The sequence below is a fragment of the Protopterus annectens genome, chromosome 4.part0, assembly GCF_019279795.1.
Source record: "Protopterus annectens isolate FY-2018-M chromosome 4.part0, PAN1.0, whole genome shotgun sequence".
NCBI classification, from domain to species: Eukaryota; Metazoa; Chordata; order Ceratodontiformes; family Protopteridae; genus Protopterus; species Protopterus annectens.
This window is the reverse complement of record NC_056733.1, coordinates 469287051-469306361: the sequence shown is the minus strand read 5'-3', so window position 1 is coordinate 469306361 and position 19311 is coordinate 469287051. Positions and strand designations below refer to the sequence as shown.

Sequence of the window (19311 nt, the reverse complement as noted above, 5' to 3'; positions counted from 1 at the left end):
AGAAGCACTAATCCCAAGTTGATCCCCGAGAATCAAAATAGAATCCTTTATAACAGTGAAAATTTGCAAAATTCTTGGCCTTAGTGTTCACTTCTGGGATACACTATTTGTTATTGCTTGTTAGAAAGCCAGCTATGCACCCAGTAAACTCTGCATCTTTGACACATTTTACTACATTGTCTAGAATACCAGAATGTTGCTCTGAATCCAACAGTTTTGCTAAGTAGGCTATATGAAGTATTAGCCTTTGGTTCATTGCAACTGAAGCTTCTCTGTAAAAATAACTAGGCTCAACATTTATTTTCCTCTTACCTGTTATTGTTTTTGACCAGGTGTTACTAAATTCCTATTTTGTTTTTGTTGTTCATTTTATTTTTTGAAAGGAATCATTGAGTCTTTTAGGACTGTGTGTGTGAAATGCTTGTTAAGCTTTTTGATTTGAGGCTTGCTTGATTTAATATGGAACCTTCAGGAGTACTACCTATCAAAGATTGACAACATTTGTAATGAAATACTGTTCTTGACTTTAGTTATGAATATTCTTTGAGTATTCCTAGTGCGGTAGACCTGGTGTTCTGAATATTTACTAAGATTAGTGATCCCCTTTGTAGGGTACTTGCATCTCCTGGCCCCTGGGTTGGGGAGCAGGTTCACTGAAGGTTTGCGAGACTGTATTACATTCTGGTTGTAACTGCTTGCAGATCCTTAGGATGTCTGACAATTACTGTAAGTCTTTTCACTGTAGAGGATCAGCAGATCTACTGTTCTATGTGCTGCAGATGCTGCCTTTTGATAAACAGCCATGACCCAGGTAGAAGTATACCACAGAGGAAAGGATGCAGTGCCATCTAACCCTTAACAGTATGTATTTTTACAGTCTAATTGACCTGACAGAGCTGCATTTTTATATATTCTTGCTGTTTTGTATTGTTTGTTTATTTTTTGAATGTATTCTTGCTGTTTTGCATCTCGTGCTACTAAATAGCAACGAAAAGCTGTCGTACCTTTTGTTTACTTTACAATGCACATCCTGTAAGGGTTAGAAGTACTGGACAAGAACTAGATGTCTTTTTCAAAGACCCTCTGTAGTTTTTGCTTGGTTTACATTTTATTGATGGATTTCACCTTCATCACCCTTAGCCAAACCTGATTAAGATATTGCCATAGTTCCCTTGTTTGGAGACTCTTGCTGCTCCTGCCAGGGTGCATAATGATGTCACATGCTGGACTAATTTGGGTGCCGTCAGCTCCCGTGCTTCTGACTCTGTTCTTTTCTGTTTCATACACAGTTAGGGTCTCAGCCTACATCATTAGAAAACTCTTGCATTTGATGCATAAAGCACACAAAGCTTGTAAATGCTCCTGTGGTTACCAGATTATAAACGGAGACCTACAGTAATACTGCAGTGCTTGTACTGTCAGATGTTTACAGCATTGAATAGTGGGACACGTTAACACTTTGTATTTATTGCATTCATTGACTATGGATGCCTATTTGGGTAGTGTCCACAGTCGGTGCACTTCTAGAGAGAAAACATCCAGAAATAATTGTTACAGACTTAAATATAACATATTTATTAATTTAGATAATACATTTACACAAGTCAGTAGGTATTTATAAAGGATGTTACATGCTTCCTTTTCTTTGACAGTTATTTATTTTCTGATTAGTAGATCAGAATCATGCCCACTTTGGCTAGTAATGGGAAGAGAAGGTGAGATGCATCTCTGGCAGCCACTGTGCAGGTGTGAGCTAGCATGTTGGTGCCAGCCTTCTTCTGATGGACCATAGAGAGCTTTGGTCCCTCTTGGATGGCACTTCCAGGGCAAGTTCTTCAGTTTTCCACCAAAGTACTGGAAGTCAGTTCTTCTAGCTGTCACTGGGCCCCATAGAGGTCTTTCATGATCAGGTGCTGTGTCTGCCATATGCTTCCCTGAGCACTGGAGCCCTGTGTCCCTGCACCTAATGTCTAGTAGCCATAAATCCAGGTTTAAGAGAGAGACCAAAAGATAGGTGCAGTGATGGCAGTGTCACAGGCTGTTTTTTTTTTTTAAATAGCATATGAGTCCTAGTGCAAAGCTGTCAGTTTATTGGTTGTTATACATTCCTATCCTCCGCAACATTTGCAGGCTCTGCGTAGTAACTGAAAGGATGATATTATGGATGCAGGTAGCAAAAATGACAAGCTTGTCTCACTTGTTTTCCTTGATTTGTGTATTCATGTGAGCTTTCAGAAAGAGTATTTTTAATCTTCATGTCAATTCACAGCCAGTATTCTGTCTTTTCTGATAACAATATTGTATTCTAATTTGAGTTAATATCTACTAAGACACTAAGCACTGTAATAGATATTTGTTCTCACAATGAATGTGGAATGTCTGGAGCATTAGAGCACTTTTTTTGACTACCAATTACTTCCTGTCAGGCCCTCTGATTAGGTTATCAAATCTTAGTTGTTCTCGAGATTGAATGCAAAGTCTTACAAAATACTGTGTGCTTTGAGTTTGGCCTGTCTACACTATTGCATATGAAGACAGAAGTCATCTGAACTCATTTCTAGGTTTGCTACTGCCTTGCTTGTGCAGGAATGAGATACAGCAGTATGTCAATGACCCATCTGATCCATTACATTGGTCTTTTGGTATTTGCTTTTTTAATTATAATTTGATTTCAAACTTTTCCAGATTAACTGTTTTCTCCACATTGCAGAACTGATTGGCTAACCCTCATATTTTCGTGAATGCAGATATTTTTTAAAATGCAGTAAAAAAAAAAATAAGCCACACTCATTGGTAAGGTTCTAGATTGTAAGTACCAGAAATCGAACTTTCACTGAATAATTAGTTTTTTGTCACACTGTTAAATTACAAATCCTATATTAATCCTGCATAATTAAAGCTGGAACCCAGAAGGACTCAAACTGCTCCTCTGCCCTCCCATGAAGGGGAGAGGAAGCTGTCTGTTCTGCAAAAGCAAAATGGTGCTTGGTCATATGATCTTGTCTTAACCTTAGTTACTCTATAAGGTTGCTGAATACTTTCTTAGCTGTTTCCATAGCTTCAGATGTTCTGTTGTAGGCTTACCTTTTCTGGAACGTAGTGGCCCAGCAGTAAGGCACACAGTGCACCCCCACTTTTTTTTTTTTTTTTTAATTTGGGCATGCATTTAAAGCAGCTTAAGTATCACAGTAACTATAGTATATTGTTTTAGTACTGATGGCATCTTCCATTATGGCTAAACTGAAATCCTGGCATAACTAGTAGTACTTTAAGTAAAATTTCTCTAAAGCATTTTCTATAGTTAAGTTATAAGAATGCATATGTTTCTGAGTGCAAAGGTTCATAATCTATCAAAGCTTTAAAGAAAAAGAAAATTCTTACAAGAAGTACTTGTACATGTGCATTGCTGACAATTTTTAAAGAGTAAAAAAACAAATAAATAAAAATAATACATTATTAACATTTTAATGCTGGGTGATGGCATACTGATGCAACAGTTAGCATTGCCTGCTTATCAGTGCTTGGTTGTACCTTCCTGCAGATGTTTATAATTGGTTGATTTTATTATCAGTTTATTCTCAGTAGATACTTGTGCAGAAAAGATTTATTTCATATAAAATAACCTCATCCTTTGGCATTCTGATGCTTTAGTATTGTCACGATATTTCATATAGTTGCGTATCATAGTACTTCAGTCATTGTACTTGTAAACTAGGAAAATGTTCAGCAGGAATTCAGCAATATTTCTAGCAATACCATGTTATTAGAGTAGCAGCACACTTGGTACATGGAGTGCAGTAAACTATTTAGTGCTTAGATTTGCGAAGCAAAACAGCTAATATGAACAGGCAGGCATGTGAATATTGGCTTTAAAGGAAAACTGTATTGCCTGCCACATATAAAGTGTGTGTAGTGCAACACTTTCAATGCAATGAAGGATTTCTACATTAATTTCTTCTTGCTTGTTGCCCCATACTTTACTTATTTAAGTGACTCAAGATATGTAACAACTACTAGTAGAAATTGCCAGTTTCTTGTTTTTAGAGACTGATGAGAAAGTTGTAGATGAAACAAGGGAAGGAGTAGCAATTCCTTGTTTATAAAGAAGGGAGACACTTAAAATGAAAGATGCTTATTATAGCAGTTACTCATTTTTTTCATGCTGCTACTTTATGTACTAGTAGTTAGCAAGATAACCAGATCATATTACATACTTGCCCTTGTTGATAAATAAGAAAAGAATTGCAATAGTAGGAAATGGGTCAGATTTCAGGTATAGAAAACTGTAATCTGAAAGAGCTGTTTCAGATTAGTGTTTTGCATGCAGAGATATTTAACAGCCCTTTCAGATTATAATGTTCTCTGTACAAAGATTGTGCAAGAGCTTTTACATAATCTTGTGAAGGCTAGGATATTGTTATTAAGAAAGGATGGTGAAATGTTGCAGCTGTAGCACTTGCAAGTTTCAGTTTTGTGTTTTTATTTGGTACTTGCGTATGATCGCAAACACATTTTTGCGATGATGGTTGCTTCCTGATGTTTACATCTAAATGTTAATGGTGTCACAGTGTCAGACAGTGGGTTTCCTTGCACAATGAAGGTTGTTTTGGGCAGGGTTATCATTAAAAAATGATAAAGTTAATGTTGCTGTTTCGGTATGCACTTTGCCGCCAGCATGTCATGTAGCTGGCAGTAAAGTGCATACACGCTTCAACTGTCAGGGCTGCTGTCCTACTGTCTGCAATTGCTAACCACTTTCCCCCATATAGAAAGGCACAGCCACAGGAATAATGGTTTTACTTTACTTTTTTTTTTTTTTTTTTTTTAACAATTTGTTAACGCATGTTCAGGTCCAAATTAAAAACCTGCCACATTCTACAAATGACAAGAAGAAGCGCTTCATCAGCCAGTAACATGTTTTCTGTACCGTTCTTACTATGCGTAATCAGGAACCCACAGTTGCCTATCATCATCAATTCTGACTTTTTACAAGCATTACTATCCCTGATCTTTCACATCGCAATAGTTATTGTGCATACAGTATGTTTACATTTTTTTAAAGAAAGTATTACTTTCCAAAAAACCTCCTTCCTGTGTGTGCGTTTTCCTTGTTAGTGATGGTTCAAATTTTCCATTCATCAATAAGAGAGCATGGATGGCAATTCAAGCGTGCGTCTGTAATGCACGGCAAACCAGAAGAGGAAGTTGGAAAGTTTTGCTGTCCCTGAAGGTAGTCCACAGTTTTTTTTTTTACCAGCAATGAGGAGTCTGAACAACATTTTACAGTGTTTCATGCGCTCGTCTGGATTCAACGATGCGAGATTCGCAACCGCGAAAATGTGGCTGCGATAATACGCAAGTACCTTTTATTTATATTCATATTAGCTGGGGTTAAATGTTAGATCAGAGCATGCAGTGATTGTAAAACAGTTGTGTGACTAACCATGTATTGTTAGCCTAGTGTATAGGCAAAACTGTGTGATTGTTGCATATAATTTAAAAGATCTGTTATATTAAAAGTAGAGATTCATATGTAAATTGTTCAAGACACTCATGCATATTCAGTCTATTTGTTTTTATTTTAAAAGCTGTACATTGTTGCAGAAAGCAGCTATCTAGATTTACTTTAAGACAAGACCCTTAAGTGGCATTGTATTAAAAGCCAGTAAAGCATCTGCTCTGAATTCTGCCATCTCTATTAAAATGGATCACCATTCTAAGGGAACTGCTAATATAACTGTAATTGATATGCTTGATATATTTTTTTTTTATTGGTTTGACTGTACATATAAAGAAGAGAAGTGAGTGTGTTAAGTCTGTGCATTGTATCTGACCATAACCAATAGCAAAGCTTATTTTTGTGCCGTAAAACCCTATTGATTTACTGTTATCTGCTCTTACCGCATTTCATTTCCAATGCATGACAGTATTTAGCATTGAGAAATGCATTTCTAATGACAAGATGTGGGAAGCGCAATGGCCATGTTAAAAAAAATCTAATTTGCTGTGGATTGGTGATACAGATGGAAGAAGGGGCTTAAAGCTGATTTATTGGTTCACAGAGTTCTAATGATGTGGTTTGAAATTTGAGTTGGGAGTCAGAGGATTTAAGCAGTAGGAAGAAAAGACATGGGTAGCAGAAGGTGCAGTGGGCTGCTCAAGATGTTGGGTGAGTAGTGTGAAATGATTTATAAGCATATTTATTCTAGTTTTTTCTTGGTGTTTAGTTACTAGAATTGCACATTTTGAGATTTCCTGCAATCTAGAGATTGAGTGAACCTGGTTAAGTTGGATGTGTTTGGGAAAGGAGAGTGGTGATTTGGGTGCAAACAAAGTCTTTATGATGATTATGAGAGACTTGTTTGTATTTGACATTGAAGCAAGGATATAAGAGGTAAGGGCAGTACACAGAATGGTGACAGATATTTTGATGGGATTTTGTTGGGAGCATTGGAATGGTCTGAATGGAGTAAGGGATGCTTTCTTAGAAAACTGTAAGCAGGAGGCAATTAAGTGTTTTAAAGTTTGGAAACTTGTTCTCTAGGACTTTAGTGTGCCAATGAGTTTTCCGTTGATATTTGAGTTGGTCTTTTTGTAACACCTTATTGAATTATCACTTAATTGTCACTTATTATACTTAACTACTGCTTGTATATCACTGTATCAAGCCTGGTTAACCTATCTCTGGAATGTGTAAATCTGCTAGGTAGCCTACTATGTAATTTTATCCGATTCTCTCACTGAATAACGCTATCTGATGATTTGTTATAATGTTTGCTCTTCTAATCACTGAAAATATTCTATATGTAATTTGTATTGTCTGCCCATCTAATCTCTGTAAGTAATGTATTTGTTATTTGTAATATGACATGTTACGATGATTTGTTATTCCATGGAGCTTTTCTCCCCGGGCCTCCGCTGAAAATGAACATGAATCCAGTTGGACTATCCCGGTCAACAAATGTTAAATAAATAAATAAATAAATAAATAAATAAATAAAAATATATTTATTTTTGTAAATTTTTTATATGTATGTTTCTAATTTTGTCAAATTTGTCTTCTTCCCTTGCTGTCTGTTTACTCTTTCATGTTGATTCACTTGATTATTATTTTGCTAGTGTATTTTTATTTTTTTCTTTTATTATTATGTATATTGTGCATCTTTTTTCTCTCTAAATTTAGTATATTTTAGGTGTATATATTGTGGCAACTTTGTATTGTTTTTCTCTGTTCTAGGGACTTTTCCTCCAGTACTCTACTGAAAACAGACCAATACCCAGTCAGACTATCCCAGTCAACAAAAGTAAATAAATAAATCACTTAAGACATAGACAAGCATACATTTATGTAAAAGAAAAACCATGTTAACATGTTCATGGTTACATGGTACATCACATATATTTTTATGCAAATATCATCAATCCAGCATTACATAAATTGATCAATTCCTGTCTTTCCGTAAACCTCACTAATCCAAAACATTATTTTGTATGGATTGTTCCTATATTTCCATTTTTCTATGTAATTTGCTCCTATCTTTTTCTAAAGCTCCCACTTCCAGTTTTTTTTATTTTTTTTATTTTTTATTTCTGTTGCATTTTTCAGTACTTCAGTTGGTTTTGAATTTGATTTCTGTTTTCTTGTAGTTTTTTTTAAGGCCTTAACTATGTAAAAGGAATTCAGATCCTGTATCTTGGCTCAAAAAAATAATTTCCTTAGTCGCATCCATTTGACCACCAACATTTCTGACTGAGTACAGGAAGTTTTAGAATCTGCCAACTCCTTGGACTCCCAAAATATATGCTCCCAGTTACCTTTTCTTCCCCATCACACCTCCAGCATTTGTCATCTCTCTCTCTCTCTCTCTCTCTTTCGGCTTTTCCTGGTTAGGGGTCGCCACAGCGGATAACCTTGTCTGCTCATGATTGGCAGTGGAGTTTTTACGGTGTTGAGTTGCCAGCCTGGCGCCCGACCTTCAACAGAAGGCACACGCACGCACTCATGCCTAGAGCCAATTTTAGCATGTCCAATCCACTTGCAGCCATCTACCAGAGGTAAAATTCTTTTGGAGTCTGCTTAAGATATAAAAATACCTATGCAAACACTTCCAGGTAAAATTCTAAATCTTCTAGACTTTGCATATTTGGGAACAATACACAAGTCCTCCCATTGTTTCCCTGTGAATTGCTCATCTAATCTCTCTTCCCAGTCTTTTCTAACCTCATCTGATTTCTATAGTTATCATACAATATTTTATATGCCCTACTAATTATCACTTTATTAACAGCAACATCTGTTGTAGATACAACACAGCTCTACCAGAGCAGGTCTTTCACTTTGAATTCCCCTGTCCCTTTCTCTTGGCCTGTACACTATCACTCCCTGTGAGGGAAGGCGGTCTCTAGCCTGCAGTCCAAATGTCTTCTTATCCTCTTTCCACTCTATTCTTTTAGTTATTTGCTCCCAATACTTTGGTTGCTTTGCCGATTCTCTGCAGTAAATTGTAGTCATCCCTATCAAGAGTCTCTTTTTTTTTTTTTTCATTATGTTGTCTTAATTCTTGGAATAAGTTCTGCTACTTTATGAATATAATTTGCTGTATGGCTGTTATTCTCCTTAAGGATCTGCATCCATAATCCCACACTCTACTTATTTCTTGAATTTCTTCCTTTCATCATCATCACTTTCCACTTTTAATTATAGCTATATGCTCATGTTATGTATACGAGCTTTAACTGTGTAGCTCTAAAATATCCCTTCAAATCAGGTAACCCTAAACCACCTTGTTCTATTGGGATGATCAGCATATCCCTCTTGACTCTTCCCCCCTTGCCATTTTCCCCTCCCCAGGTAGAATCCTTCATCTCTTTATTAATTACTGTCTACAACCTCACCTCTGGTTGATACAAATATGTTTGAAGTGCGTATGTATAAAACTAAAAGCACTAAGAACATTTTCACTGCTTATATCTTGTTATCCATATCCATAAAACAGATCTTCCATTTTCTCAGTTTATGTATTTTTTTTAGTCTCTTCCCATGTTTCCTTAGCTGCCATAGCAGAAGCCTTTTAATCCATACTCCTAAATGCTTTGTTTTGTCATGTTCCCATAAATATTTGCTGAACCATTTCAAGTGTAGATGCATAGTTTACAGCTATAGTCTTTGTTCTTCATTAATTTTATATCCCGAAAAGACTTGAAACTGTCTCAGTGTTTCATGACACCGATATTCTTTTCTGGTTTTACCAGGTACAAAATATTGTCTGCAAATAAAGTTAACTTTTCTTGATTACCCTAACATTTATATCCTTGAATTATGAGACCCTTATTTTCTTTTTCAGTGACTCTAAATATAACTCAAATAGCAGAAGAGAAAAAGGACACCCTTGCCCCGATTACTCTCTTCAGATGCAACATATCAGAGAGGAACCCTCCCACTTTAGTTTTTCCCAGCAATTCCTCATATATCCTACTTATTAACCTTATTATTGAATCAAGAAAAGCAGATGCTTCCATTGCTGTGCTCATAAAATCCCAGCTTACTCAAATGCTTTCTATATTAAGATCCATCAACAACAGTATTTTCTTACATTCTGCTTCCGACTGATCATCATTATTCTACTAATGTCAAATGTTTCCCTCCCTCTGGATCATCATCAAATGTTTGCATGCTCTCCACAAAACCATATTGATTCATATCTGTTAATTTTGGTGACACCTTTGCTGTTTGTTTAGCTATTAGAGACATAACACTTCATAATCATGTTTTAAAATTAAAATGGGCCTATGTGAAGCTGGATTTGAATGGTCTTTACCATCTTTTGGTATTACAGGCAAAACTGCTTTCATCCAGGGTTTTGCAGCTTAATAAAACCTTCCAGATCTTTATCACTTTCTTCCCTCCTAGCCTGCTAACTTTCACAGGAATAATACCATGTATTCCTGAAGACTTTCCTGCAGATTGATTGTATATCACCATTTTATCTCATCTCCTCCTGTCTTGGTTAATTGTGAAGTCTTGTCTACCTCCAGACTTGGCATGCCCAAGATTTCCATTTGTGTTTTTCTCGATTTCCACATTCCTTCACTTTGCACAATTTTTTTATAAAATTTCTGAAATCTCTCTTAATACCTCTACAGAATCTCTGGTTATTTTTCTTGCTATAGTTTCCCTAACTTTGGCAACAATCCTTTCTACTTTCTGCTGCAGAAGTCATTATGCTAAAAGTTTTTGTTCTTTGCAGTCATTATCAAAATGCAGGTGCTTAACATCAATCTTTTTAAACTCCTGTATTATCCAAATACTCCTTTATTTTCTCTGTAACACTGTGCAATTGCAACTCTCTGTTCTGTGAGATTCCCTTTATTCTGCACCTCTTTAACCTTTGTTAGCTGCTCTAATTAATTCCTGTTATTTAACCATATCTGTCTTTATTTCCACCTTGTTTTTAAACTCCACTTTCATTTTATCCCACTCACTAGCTATAACTTCTGATGAACTTATTATCATCCCTACCAAGTCCTGAATAGTTTCCATTACCCATTCCTTAATTTCCTCTTTTTGACACGGGTGGGGAAGCACCAGTATCTCATTTTTATTTCATTACCGTGCATTTTTAACTTGGTTATCAGCCCATGATCTGAAATAGCTATTGGATGCGTGTTGAAGCTTTCAGTAACGCACACGTTCCTGTGAAATATAATTTCTGTCTAGTCTAGCCCAATTATTGTACTTTAAGGAGTAATTTGTAAATTCTCTGAGTTCATATGTCTGAATTCACATATTCTGTGAAGGCTGCCAGCCTAGCCAGATAGAATTGTGCAGATAATTCTGTCATTTGTAAATATGAATGTTGAAATACAAACTTGTTTATTTAAATGAAAGAATTTGCTGTGAAATGTTGAATTTAAAACAATGTAGCAACATTGCCATCTTCTGTAAAGAAAGCTAAGTCCAGCATTTCTGCCTGTCCTTTGAAATTAAAATTACTTCATGCTGTCCTTTGAAGTTAGATTCGGTGTAATTCCACCTGGGCTAGCACATTCTTTCTGTTGTTTTAACAAAGTGTTAGATTGCTAGATTTATACATGCAAATGTATTTTTATTGCCCTGGTTTCTGCCTAAGTGTAAAAGAATGTAGCTGCAGTTTCTGTTGGCCTGGGGACACCAGGAAAGTGAAAGAATGATGTAATGTTTATCAGAACTGCAGTAGCCATTTAAACAGAATCGGAGGGCATTAAGCATTTTTGTCTTGATCGTCCAACTTACAGCACTCTGCCTGTTGTCTTATGTAAGTTATCTTAGACTTGTGGTTTCTTTTAGGAATAGCTAGGAACTAGAAAGATTAGACTGTTTTTCTGTGATGTCAGAACTGTACTACTGAATTATTTTAAGTATTTCTGTGTGATCTCTGAACTCTTTTGACTAGCACTGTGTAGTAGAAAGTATTGTCTTGTGGTTTTAATTATTTATTATTAAATATTTTAAAACCTTTTAACTGTGGCTGTTTTGTGTAGAGATAAGTTAAGCTCCAAGAGTGCATTGCATGCATATAAGGATCCTGTACCAAGTCACTCTAAGCCTTGAGACTGTTTAGTCATACTACCAATTGGATATTAATATTGCACAGTAATTGGACACCCATTTAAGGGCCTTTGACTAGCTGATGGGTATTAGCTGGGTAGTGGCAGGATTACTACCGTATAGCCTGGGTAAAAGGGGCACAGCTGGAGAACCTGTACCAGCCTTTCCCAGGAGTGTCTGTGTGGTTGTATAAACTAATCTCAAAGTGTGTATGTCAGCTACTTGGGCAGGGACACAAAGCACTGGTTGGACAGAGAGGGTGCTGGAGATTTTAGCTTGCCCAGCTGGCTGAGATCTGGACCCTATAGCTATGCCAGTGGGGAGTCTTATTGGGGACCTGGGGAGCAAGGGAGTGACCAGCCCCAGACTTGACTGTAATCTCTGTGTGCTCTTAAGGGAAATTGCACTTTACTGTGTGTATTTGCTATCCTTTCCACATATGAGACTCCCTCTCTGGTGTTAGTGGTGAGGATTGAGGCTCCTTGATTGCAGGGCCAGGGCACTGGCGTCACATCTTCCATACCAAATATTTTCATAAATTTTTTCAGAAATATTTTTCCTTCTTGGTCCCTCAGATACATCCTCACTGTTGCAAATAAAATTTCAAGTCCCACCTATAAGTAATTTTCCCTGCAAAAGCTTATTTCTCCCCCCCAAATTTTCTTAAGATCCATGATTGTTTGATTGAATATAAATACATGCCAGTGTAATCCTCCTTCCTTGCCAGTAGCCCCTTACTGCCACAAATGTACCATTATTCTTTTTTTCCTCTTCTGTTACTATTGAAGCTCCTCTAGCAATTAATCTAAGTCCGGTGTTTCCTTTGTCCCTCATATTCTGCTGAATATCAATTCACATGCTCACTTCTTTCCAAATGTGTCTCTTGTAGCATTTCTGTTTGCACTCTTCATTTCTTAATTTAATTCAACACTCAAATTTTTTGTCTATACCTGTGAGGCCATTCATTCCAAAATAAGTTATTAATGCCCACCTATTATATATGACAGCTTTTTAAAATAACTGATTCCAACTTGTTTCACATTCACCCAGTAATGTTTGGCAAGTCCATCTTTATACAGTTATTTCTTGTCATCTCTGTTTGAACCTGTGCCACATTAAAGACTTTTTGTTTTGATTAAAACCCTCAGGCAACACACACCCCATAATCTATGTACATATTCAGATAATTAACTTTAACCCTCCTGATAGAAAGTTTTCTCACATAGACAGCTGGACCCATAGGCATGAACTAACCTAAAAATAATATTGAGGTAAGGTGTATGTTACAACCTGTGCGCCTACTTGCACTAGTTGCTGTCTTTCTCACATCTTTATTTCCCTCCCAGATTTGAAAAACAGCTTGTATACTTTCAGGAAACATTTAACGTTTAGTGTTGAGGAAAAGTGTACTGGCTATCTTTAAATAAAACTAAATTATACATTGTAAATGCATAGTAGTATTTAGGTACCAGGAAAGCTGCTATCTCTTATTCATTTCCAATAATTTCAAACTTTTGTTTACTAAGTTCTTTGTCCCTGTACTTTTTATAATTCCCCTCTGCAGACAGTGCCCAGACATCTCAAGATTTATTGCCTGCACCTATCAGCTTGTTACCATGTAAACATTGTACAGCTGCCCTCAGCTGCAGATTTCTTAACTCACACTGAACATTATTTGCTGAAGGAAAACCTTTCATAACATTCACATTGATCTCTTGTTTTTAAAGCCCACATGCTTACACACACACAAAAAAAAAACTGATTAGATTAAGACATAGGCATTGATCCTGACCACCTATGCAAAAGTAAGAGAAAACATTTCAACTCTACATGTAGTGTAAACAGTGCATTTTTACATCCCAACAGCCCAAGATTATAGCATATTAATTTAAACATACTTTTGTCCAACCTTTCTTCTCTTTTTTACATTGTAATACCTATATTTCTTAAAACTAAAAAAAGAAAAAAGCACCTGTTTATTTTAGTATCTTTATCACATCTAACGATCACTGAAAATGCTTTAGTATATAATATGCAATTAATATTCAGAAATGTGTATATAAATATTAAGAATGAAACGTTTTATTTGGTTAGTTTTTCTCCTTTTCGTGTCAGTCTAAAATTTTAATAACATGAAGTGGGATATATGGCATTCAGTCCCCCTGCAATTTTAACCAAGTCAGCAAGAGTCTAATTTTTCTCAACCAATTTTATTGTAAACCCATATTTCACCAATTTGGTTTATGCTTTATAGCCTCGCTTATATTCACTAATGACAATGTTACTGGTTTTCTTCCTATTCATCTCCACCTTCCAACCCCAGACTCTGGTCCAAGGTAATTCTGATTTTTCTAGTCAACTTCTGTGCTTTTTTTTCTATCTCAAGCATTTTCCTTTGGAACATTGGAAAATAATCTACTGGCAAAGTCTCTCTGAGCTTTGTCAGAAGAATGCGAATCAGAGCCCCCTTCTGTTTGATGGCTTCATTTTTGATGGGCAGACTTGTATTTCCATTGTAGCCTGTGCTAAATAAAAAAAAAATTACTTTGATCCTCCAGGAAAAAAATATTCAGAAGACAGCTTGAATCTCACACCTGCCCTCGACATTCCCTGATTGTCGCATTAAATTTGCTTTTCTGGTTCATAGTGTGCAGTGAATAATCATTTTCCACAAACATGCAACTGTCTCCAATTTTTAATACTTTGCTGGTCTTCCACAGTTTTGTCAGGATCAACCTCTTTCTGCCAGCATGATTGCATCTTTACTAATACAGGTCTTGGCTGCTTTGTCATGGCCAGATTTGGAGCATACACATGATGTACCATTTCAATTAACAAATCCTGCTGTGGAAAACCAGTCCATTTACTTATTTGTGCTTTCATATTTCATATTTCTCTGGTACAGCAGAAACACTCTAGTTTTCTCTGCGTTGTCAGTCCTCTAACTCTACCATTTTTTGAAAGCGCTCATTTTTTGAGTAGTCTTGTATTTAGCCAGCCTTTTCTTCATTTCGACCTCTGACTTTTGCAGTTTTATCAGTTCATCTGAATAACTGTTTAAATCTTCCATTTTTCCAGCCTTTTGTTATTTGAGTTGGTATACACCTTTAGTGTTTTATTTTAATTAGCTTTGAGCATATCTGATTTGTTTTTCCTCTAAATTGCTGGAAGCTATCTGTTGTACCAAAGCTGTAGCTTGATCTCTGCTTTTTACTGAACAGCTGAAGGATTCTTTCCGTCAGTGTTTTCTCTTCAGCTTTTCTAGTTTACTTTCTTTCAGGCTCTCTAAGTTTCTTCATTGCTGGCATCCAAGCAGTGTGCTTTACTAGCCAGTAATGGAATTTTACTAAAAATGACAGAATTATTGCCCTTGCCCTTACCTATCAGTTTTTTTTTCCTCACTGGGAGAGCTTAAATTAAGGTGTTGATCAGTGTGCAGCCATCTTGGAAAGCTGCTCTCCATAGGTATTTTATACACCTAGTAGGCTTAGCAAAATGTTCGCCAAACATCCATGTTGTGCCGGAAGTGTGAATAGGAGGAACAAGGTACATAGGAACACATCTTCATGGAATGCCAGACATTCCAGCTATTGAAACAAGAGGTGGAGAAAATTAGAGGGAGAGGAGGGTGCCAAAATGACTTACAAAAGATATATTCGTATTAAGTTGAGGCCAAGGAGAAACAACAAAGAAGGCTTATAACCAAGGTACGGAAGCATAGAAAATGAGTTCCAGCATAGTGGAAGTATATAAAAAAGATTTAAAAGAAGCGGAGCTGAAAAATTACAGTCCAAAGGAATTGTATTATCACTTGTGACACAGGCAAATTTAAATTTATTTAAACCTAAACAAGTCATCTTAACATGTTCATATTTATAAACATTATACATCACATATGTTTTACACAATATAATCAATCCAATGTTATATGAATTATTCAGTTCCTGCCTTTTTTAAACCTCATTCCTCCTCCAAAACATTTTTCTGCATGTATTGTTCCTGCAGTTTCCATTTTTCTATGTAATTTGCTCCTACTTTTTTCTAAAGATCCCACTTCCTCTTTTATCTCTGTCACAGTATTCATTACATTAGTTTTCTTGTAACTGCTTTTTTGGCAGCCACTAGAATTAAACTGAACAAAGTCATACTATGTCTACAGATCCTGTATCCCAACGCAGAAAAATAATTTCCTTAGTTGCACTCATTTGCTCGCCCGATGCTTCTGACGGAGTACTCTGTAGGGAATTTTTGAAGTCTTCCAACTCATTATAGTCCCAAAACATAGTATGCCAGCTACCTCTTTCTTCCCTGACACACCTTCAACACGTGCTAGCTATCAGAGTAAAAATTTTTGGAGTCTTTATGGGGTATAAAAGTACCTGTGCAAGCATTTCCAAACCAAAATCCTAAGTCTTCTAGACTTTGTGGGTTTCGGAGCCATACATATATCCTCCCATTGTTTCTTTGTGAATTGTTTATCTAATCCATTCCTAACCTTTTCTGACCTAATCTGATTCCTGTAGTTACTGTGCAGTATGTTATATACCTTACTAATGACTTTTTAACAGTAGTTTCTTTTCTTCATTTAATTAAAAACTCCACCGGTGCAGGTCTTTCAATTAGGATTCTCCTATCTCTTTCTTTATGCCTGTGCTCTGATATTAATCCCTATTAGGGAAGGCAGTTTCTAGCCTGCAGTCCAAATGTCTTATTGGCCTCTTCCATTCTGTTACCTTTCCCTGTCTAACTATTTGTTCCCAATACCTTGGTTCCTTTGCCAGCTTACTCCAGTAAATTCCAGCCCCTTCTTGCCTATTCTCTGTACCACTTTTTGCTTAGTTGCTTAGTTTTTTTGTGCGTGTCTCTTGAAGGTTTTTATTTATTTATTTTTATTTTTTTTTTTAAACAAAAAACATCCCTGTTGGCTTAGTTAGTTTATTTTCTGCTACTTCATGAGTATAATAACCTGTAAGGCTGCTGCTGTTCTTTAGTATCTGCATCCAAATTTCCACTCTGCTTATTTCTTGAATATCCCTCCTGCTTCATCATCATCCCTTTCCACTTTGAATTTTTATTTCTGCTTATGTTTTATACAAGAGCCTTAACTGTGTTGCTCTAAACTATCTCTTCAAATCAGGCATTCCTAAACCACCTTGTTTTATTGGAAGTATCAATTTATCCTACTTGACTAGGGCAAAGTATATTCTTGAGTAAGAAATGGGGACTATGGAACAAGTATATTGAGATACTTAGGCTGAGAGCTCTCATATTGGTTTGCATATAATGCACTGGAAATATTTTGACTTTCATGCCAGTGTTCAAGTGCATACGTTTCTGGGTGAAATAGGATTTCTGAAAAGATTCCCAATTTTTATTACAAGTTGTTTGCTAATTTGCAAATAGTTCTTTGTTCTTTTTTTATTTAGGTATCTAGTGTAGTTAGATGTTAGGTTAAAAAAGTACAATAGTGCTTGTATCCTTTTTCGATGGGATATCAGCAAAGATGATACCTGCTGGCAGAGAGCAGTAGTAGTAACATCAGCTGTTAAACATTTTTCCACATAGACTGGCGATACATTCATCGGGATCATACAGGTGAGTGACTCAAGGTGTTGGTCTTGACCATAGGTAGTAACAATATTCACTAAGATTGTAGTTAAAAATACATGAGAAGGCATGTTCTGAATAGCAGTAAACACTATGAACAGTACTGATTCTGAACTCTGGTTTTGGTTCAGCCTGCCTGTACAATGTGAAGAAAATTTTAGCTAGATATTTGTGCCTAATGTGGCTGACGTCCGCCAGATTAATTAGATCTAGTGCACCATGCATGAGGTTTGCAAGTAAAGTGTAATGAATATTTTTCATGAAAATAAATGTTTAGTTGGAAAAAATGAATCCTAAATTATATATTAATGTATGCTTTGTAAAATGTTTGCATAAACAGATGTGCATATAGATCTGATTAATGGAGTATTATACATTTTTTACATTAAAATTACACTGATGTTTCTGCATTTGCATTTGTCATGCTTCAAAAAAGCACCTTTTTTTAATATTCAGTGTAGGCTGTTTCTCTGGCTGGTATTTACCAGTTAAGTAGGATGATAAATATTGCTGCTGAGTGATGACTGCAGCACTTGAATGGGACAGTTGCACTCCCTTCATCTTTAGTGTTGCAGTCTGACTTTGCAATATGTTCTAAAAAATGAAACCAGGAAATATAAAATTTCAAAAGGTTAATTTTTTGTTGCATTAAATTTTCATCGCATTACTATGAGATAACCGTTTATCTATAGATGGTACATGAAAGTTGTGAACATGTTTGTTCTGTAAACCTTACCCATCACTCTGGCCTTTTGTTTGCCTTCTTCGTACTTTCATAACTCTCACTTTAACATCACAGCAAAAGACAACACCACTATATACCCAACTGAACACACCAAATTGCTAGGAGTGGAAATAGACAATAAACTAAAATTTGACATTCACATATCCATGACCATAAAAAAAGTCCACAAAAAACTAGGAGCGTTATACAGAAATAAGCATCTTTTCACCAAAGCAGCAAAGATTTCAATAGCAAATTCCCACCTTATCTCCACCCTACTTTATACCTCTCCAATATATACCAACCTAAGGCAATGCGATCTAAACAAGCTAGAGACCTGCTACAACAAAATTGCCAAATTCGCCACAGGGGCATTCTACCGTAGTCACCACTGTCTCTCACTTGCTAAACTGGGCTGGCTTGAACTCCCTCACCTCCTTCAATGGTATCAACTCTCACTCGCCCACAAAGTAGTAAACCATCCACTAAATGTCCCATCCCTCCAGAATCTACTCCAACTCTATCGCACCACCAGACCACTAAGATCCAGCAACAAAAATCACTTGCAGATCACAAAAACCAGTAACTCTGCTGGTGAAGCACTATTCTCTTGCACCATAGCCAAATTATGGAACTCCCTCCCACCCACAATTACCTCCGTACCATCATGCACCCACTTCAAAACTTTACTAAAAGCGCACCTAAAAACATGCTGGCTATGCCCTTGCAACTCCCACTCTAATATCACCCACCCCATCCAACCACTATCTTTCTTAACACTTCACTAACTACCTTGATTATAGCAAGCTCAGATGCTCATAAGCCTAGTACTTATACAGCAGGAACTTCTTATTTTAATCATTTGTTAATGTCTGTTGTGTACTTCACAGATAAAGATTGTAGTTGTCTACTGATGTACTATGTTCTTCATCTGTAAATATGTTGTAAGTAATTGCTATGTAAATTGTTAATCGCTATGTAATCCAATGTAACTACTGTCTGTTTATTTTAACTGTGGAGCTTTTCTCCCCGGGTCTCCGCTGAAAATGGACCTACTTCCAGTCGGACACACCCGGTCAACAAAAATAAATAAATAAAAATCATCTTTGTGCACCCACTGACACTTGCAGTCTTTTTCACAATACAGATGTAGTTAGTGCTTAGGAGTCATGTTTGCCAATGGTTCATTTTTGGCCACACTGTCTTTATGGGTATTTGTTCCTGTGAATTAAGGTATTCTGCTGCATGCACGCAATCCTGCTTGTTGGCCAGGTCTGTATAGCAAGTGAATCCTGTAGGGTACTTCACTTTCTGGCTTTTCTTTTAGGTTAGCCCTTCAGCAGCCAATGCTCCTACTCTAATTAGAAGAAGAAAGAGAGAGCAGCTGATTGCC

The 19311-nt window shown here is 36.4% G+C and overlaps 1 protein-coding gene across 1 annotated transcript in view; it reads left to right on the top strand.

Moving 5' to 3' along the window:
- Positions 1-19311, top strand: part of CHEK2 (checkpoint kinase 2) — a 1207489-nt gene that overhangs the window by 274789 nt on the left and 913389 nt on the right. The gene's annotated exons all lie outside the window — the stretch shown is intronic.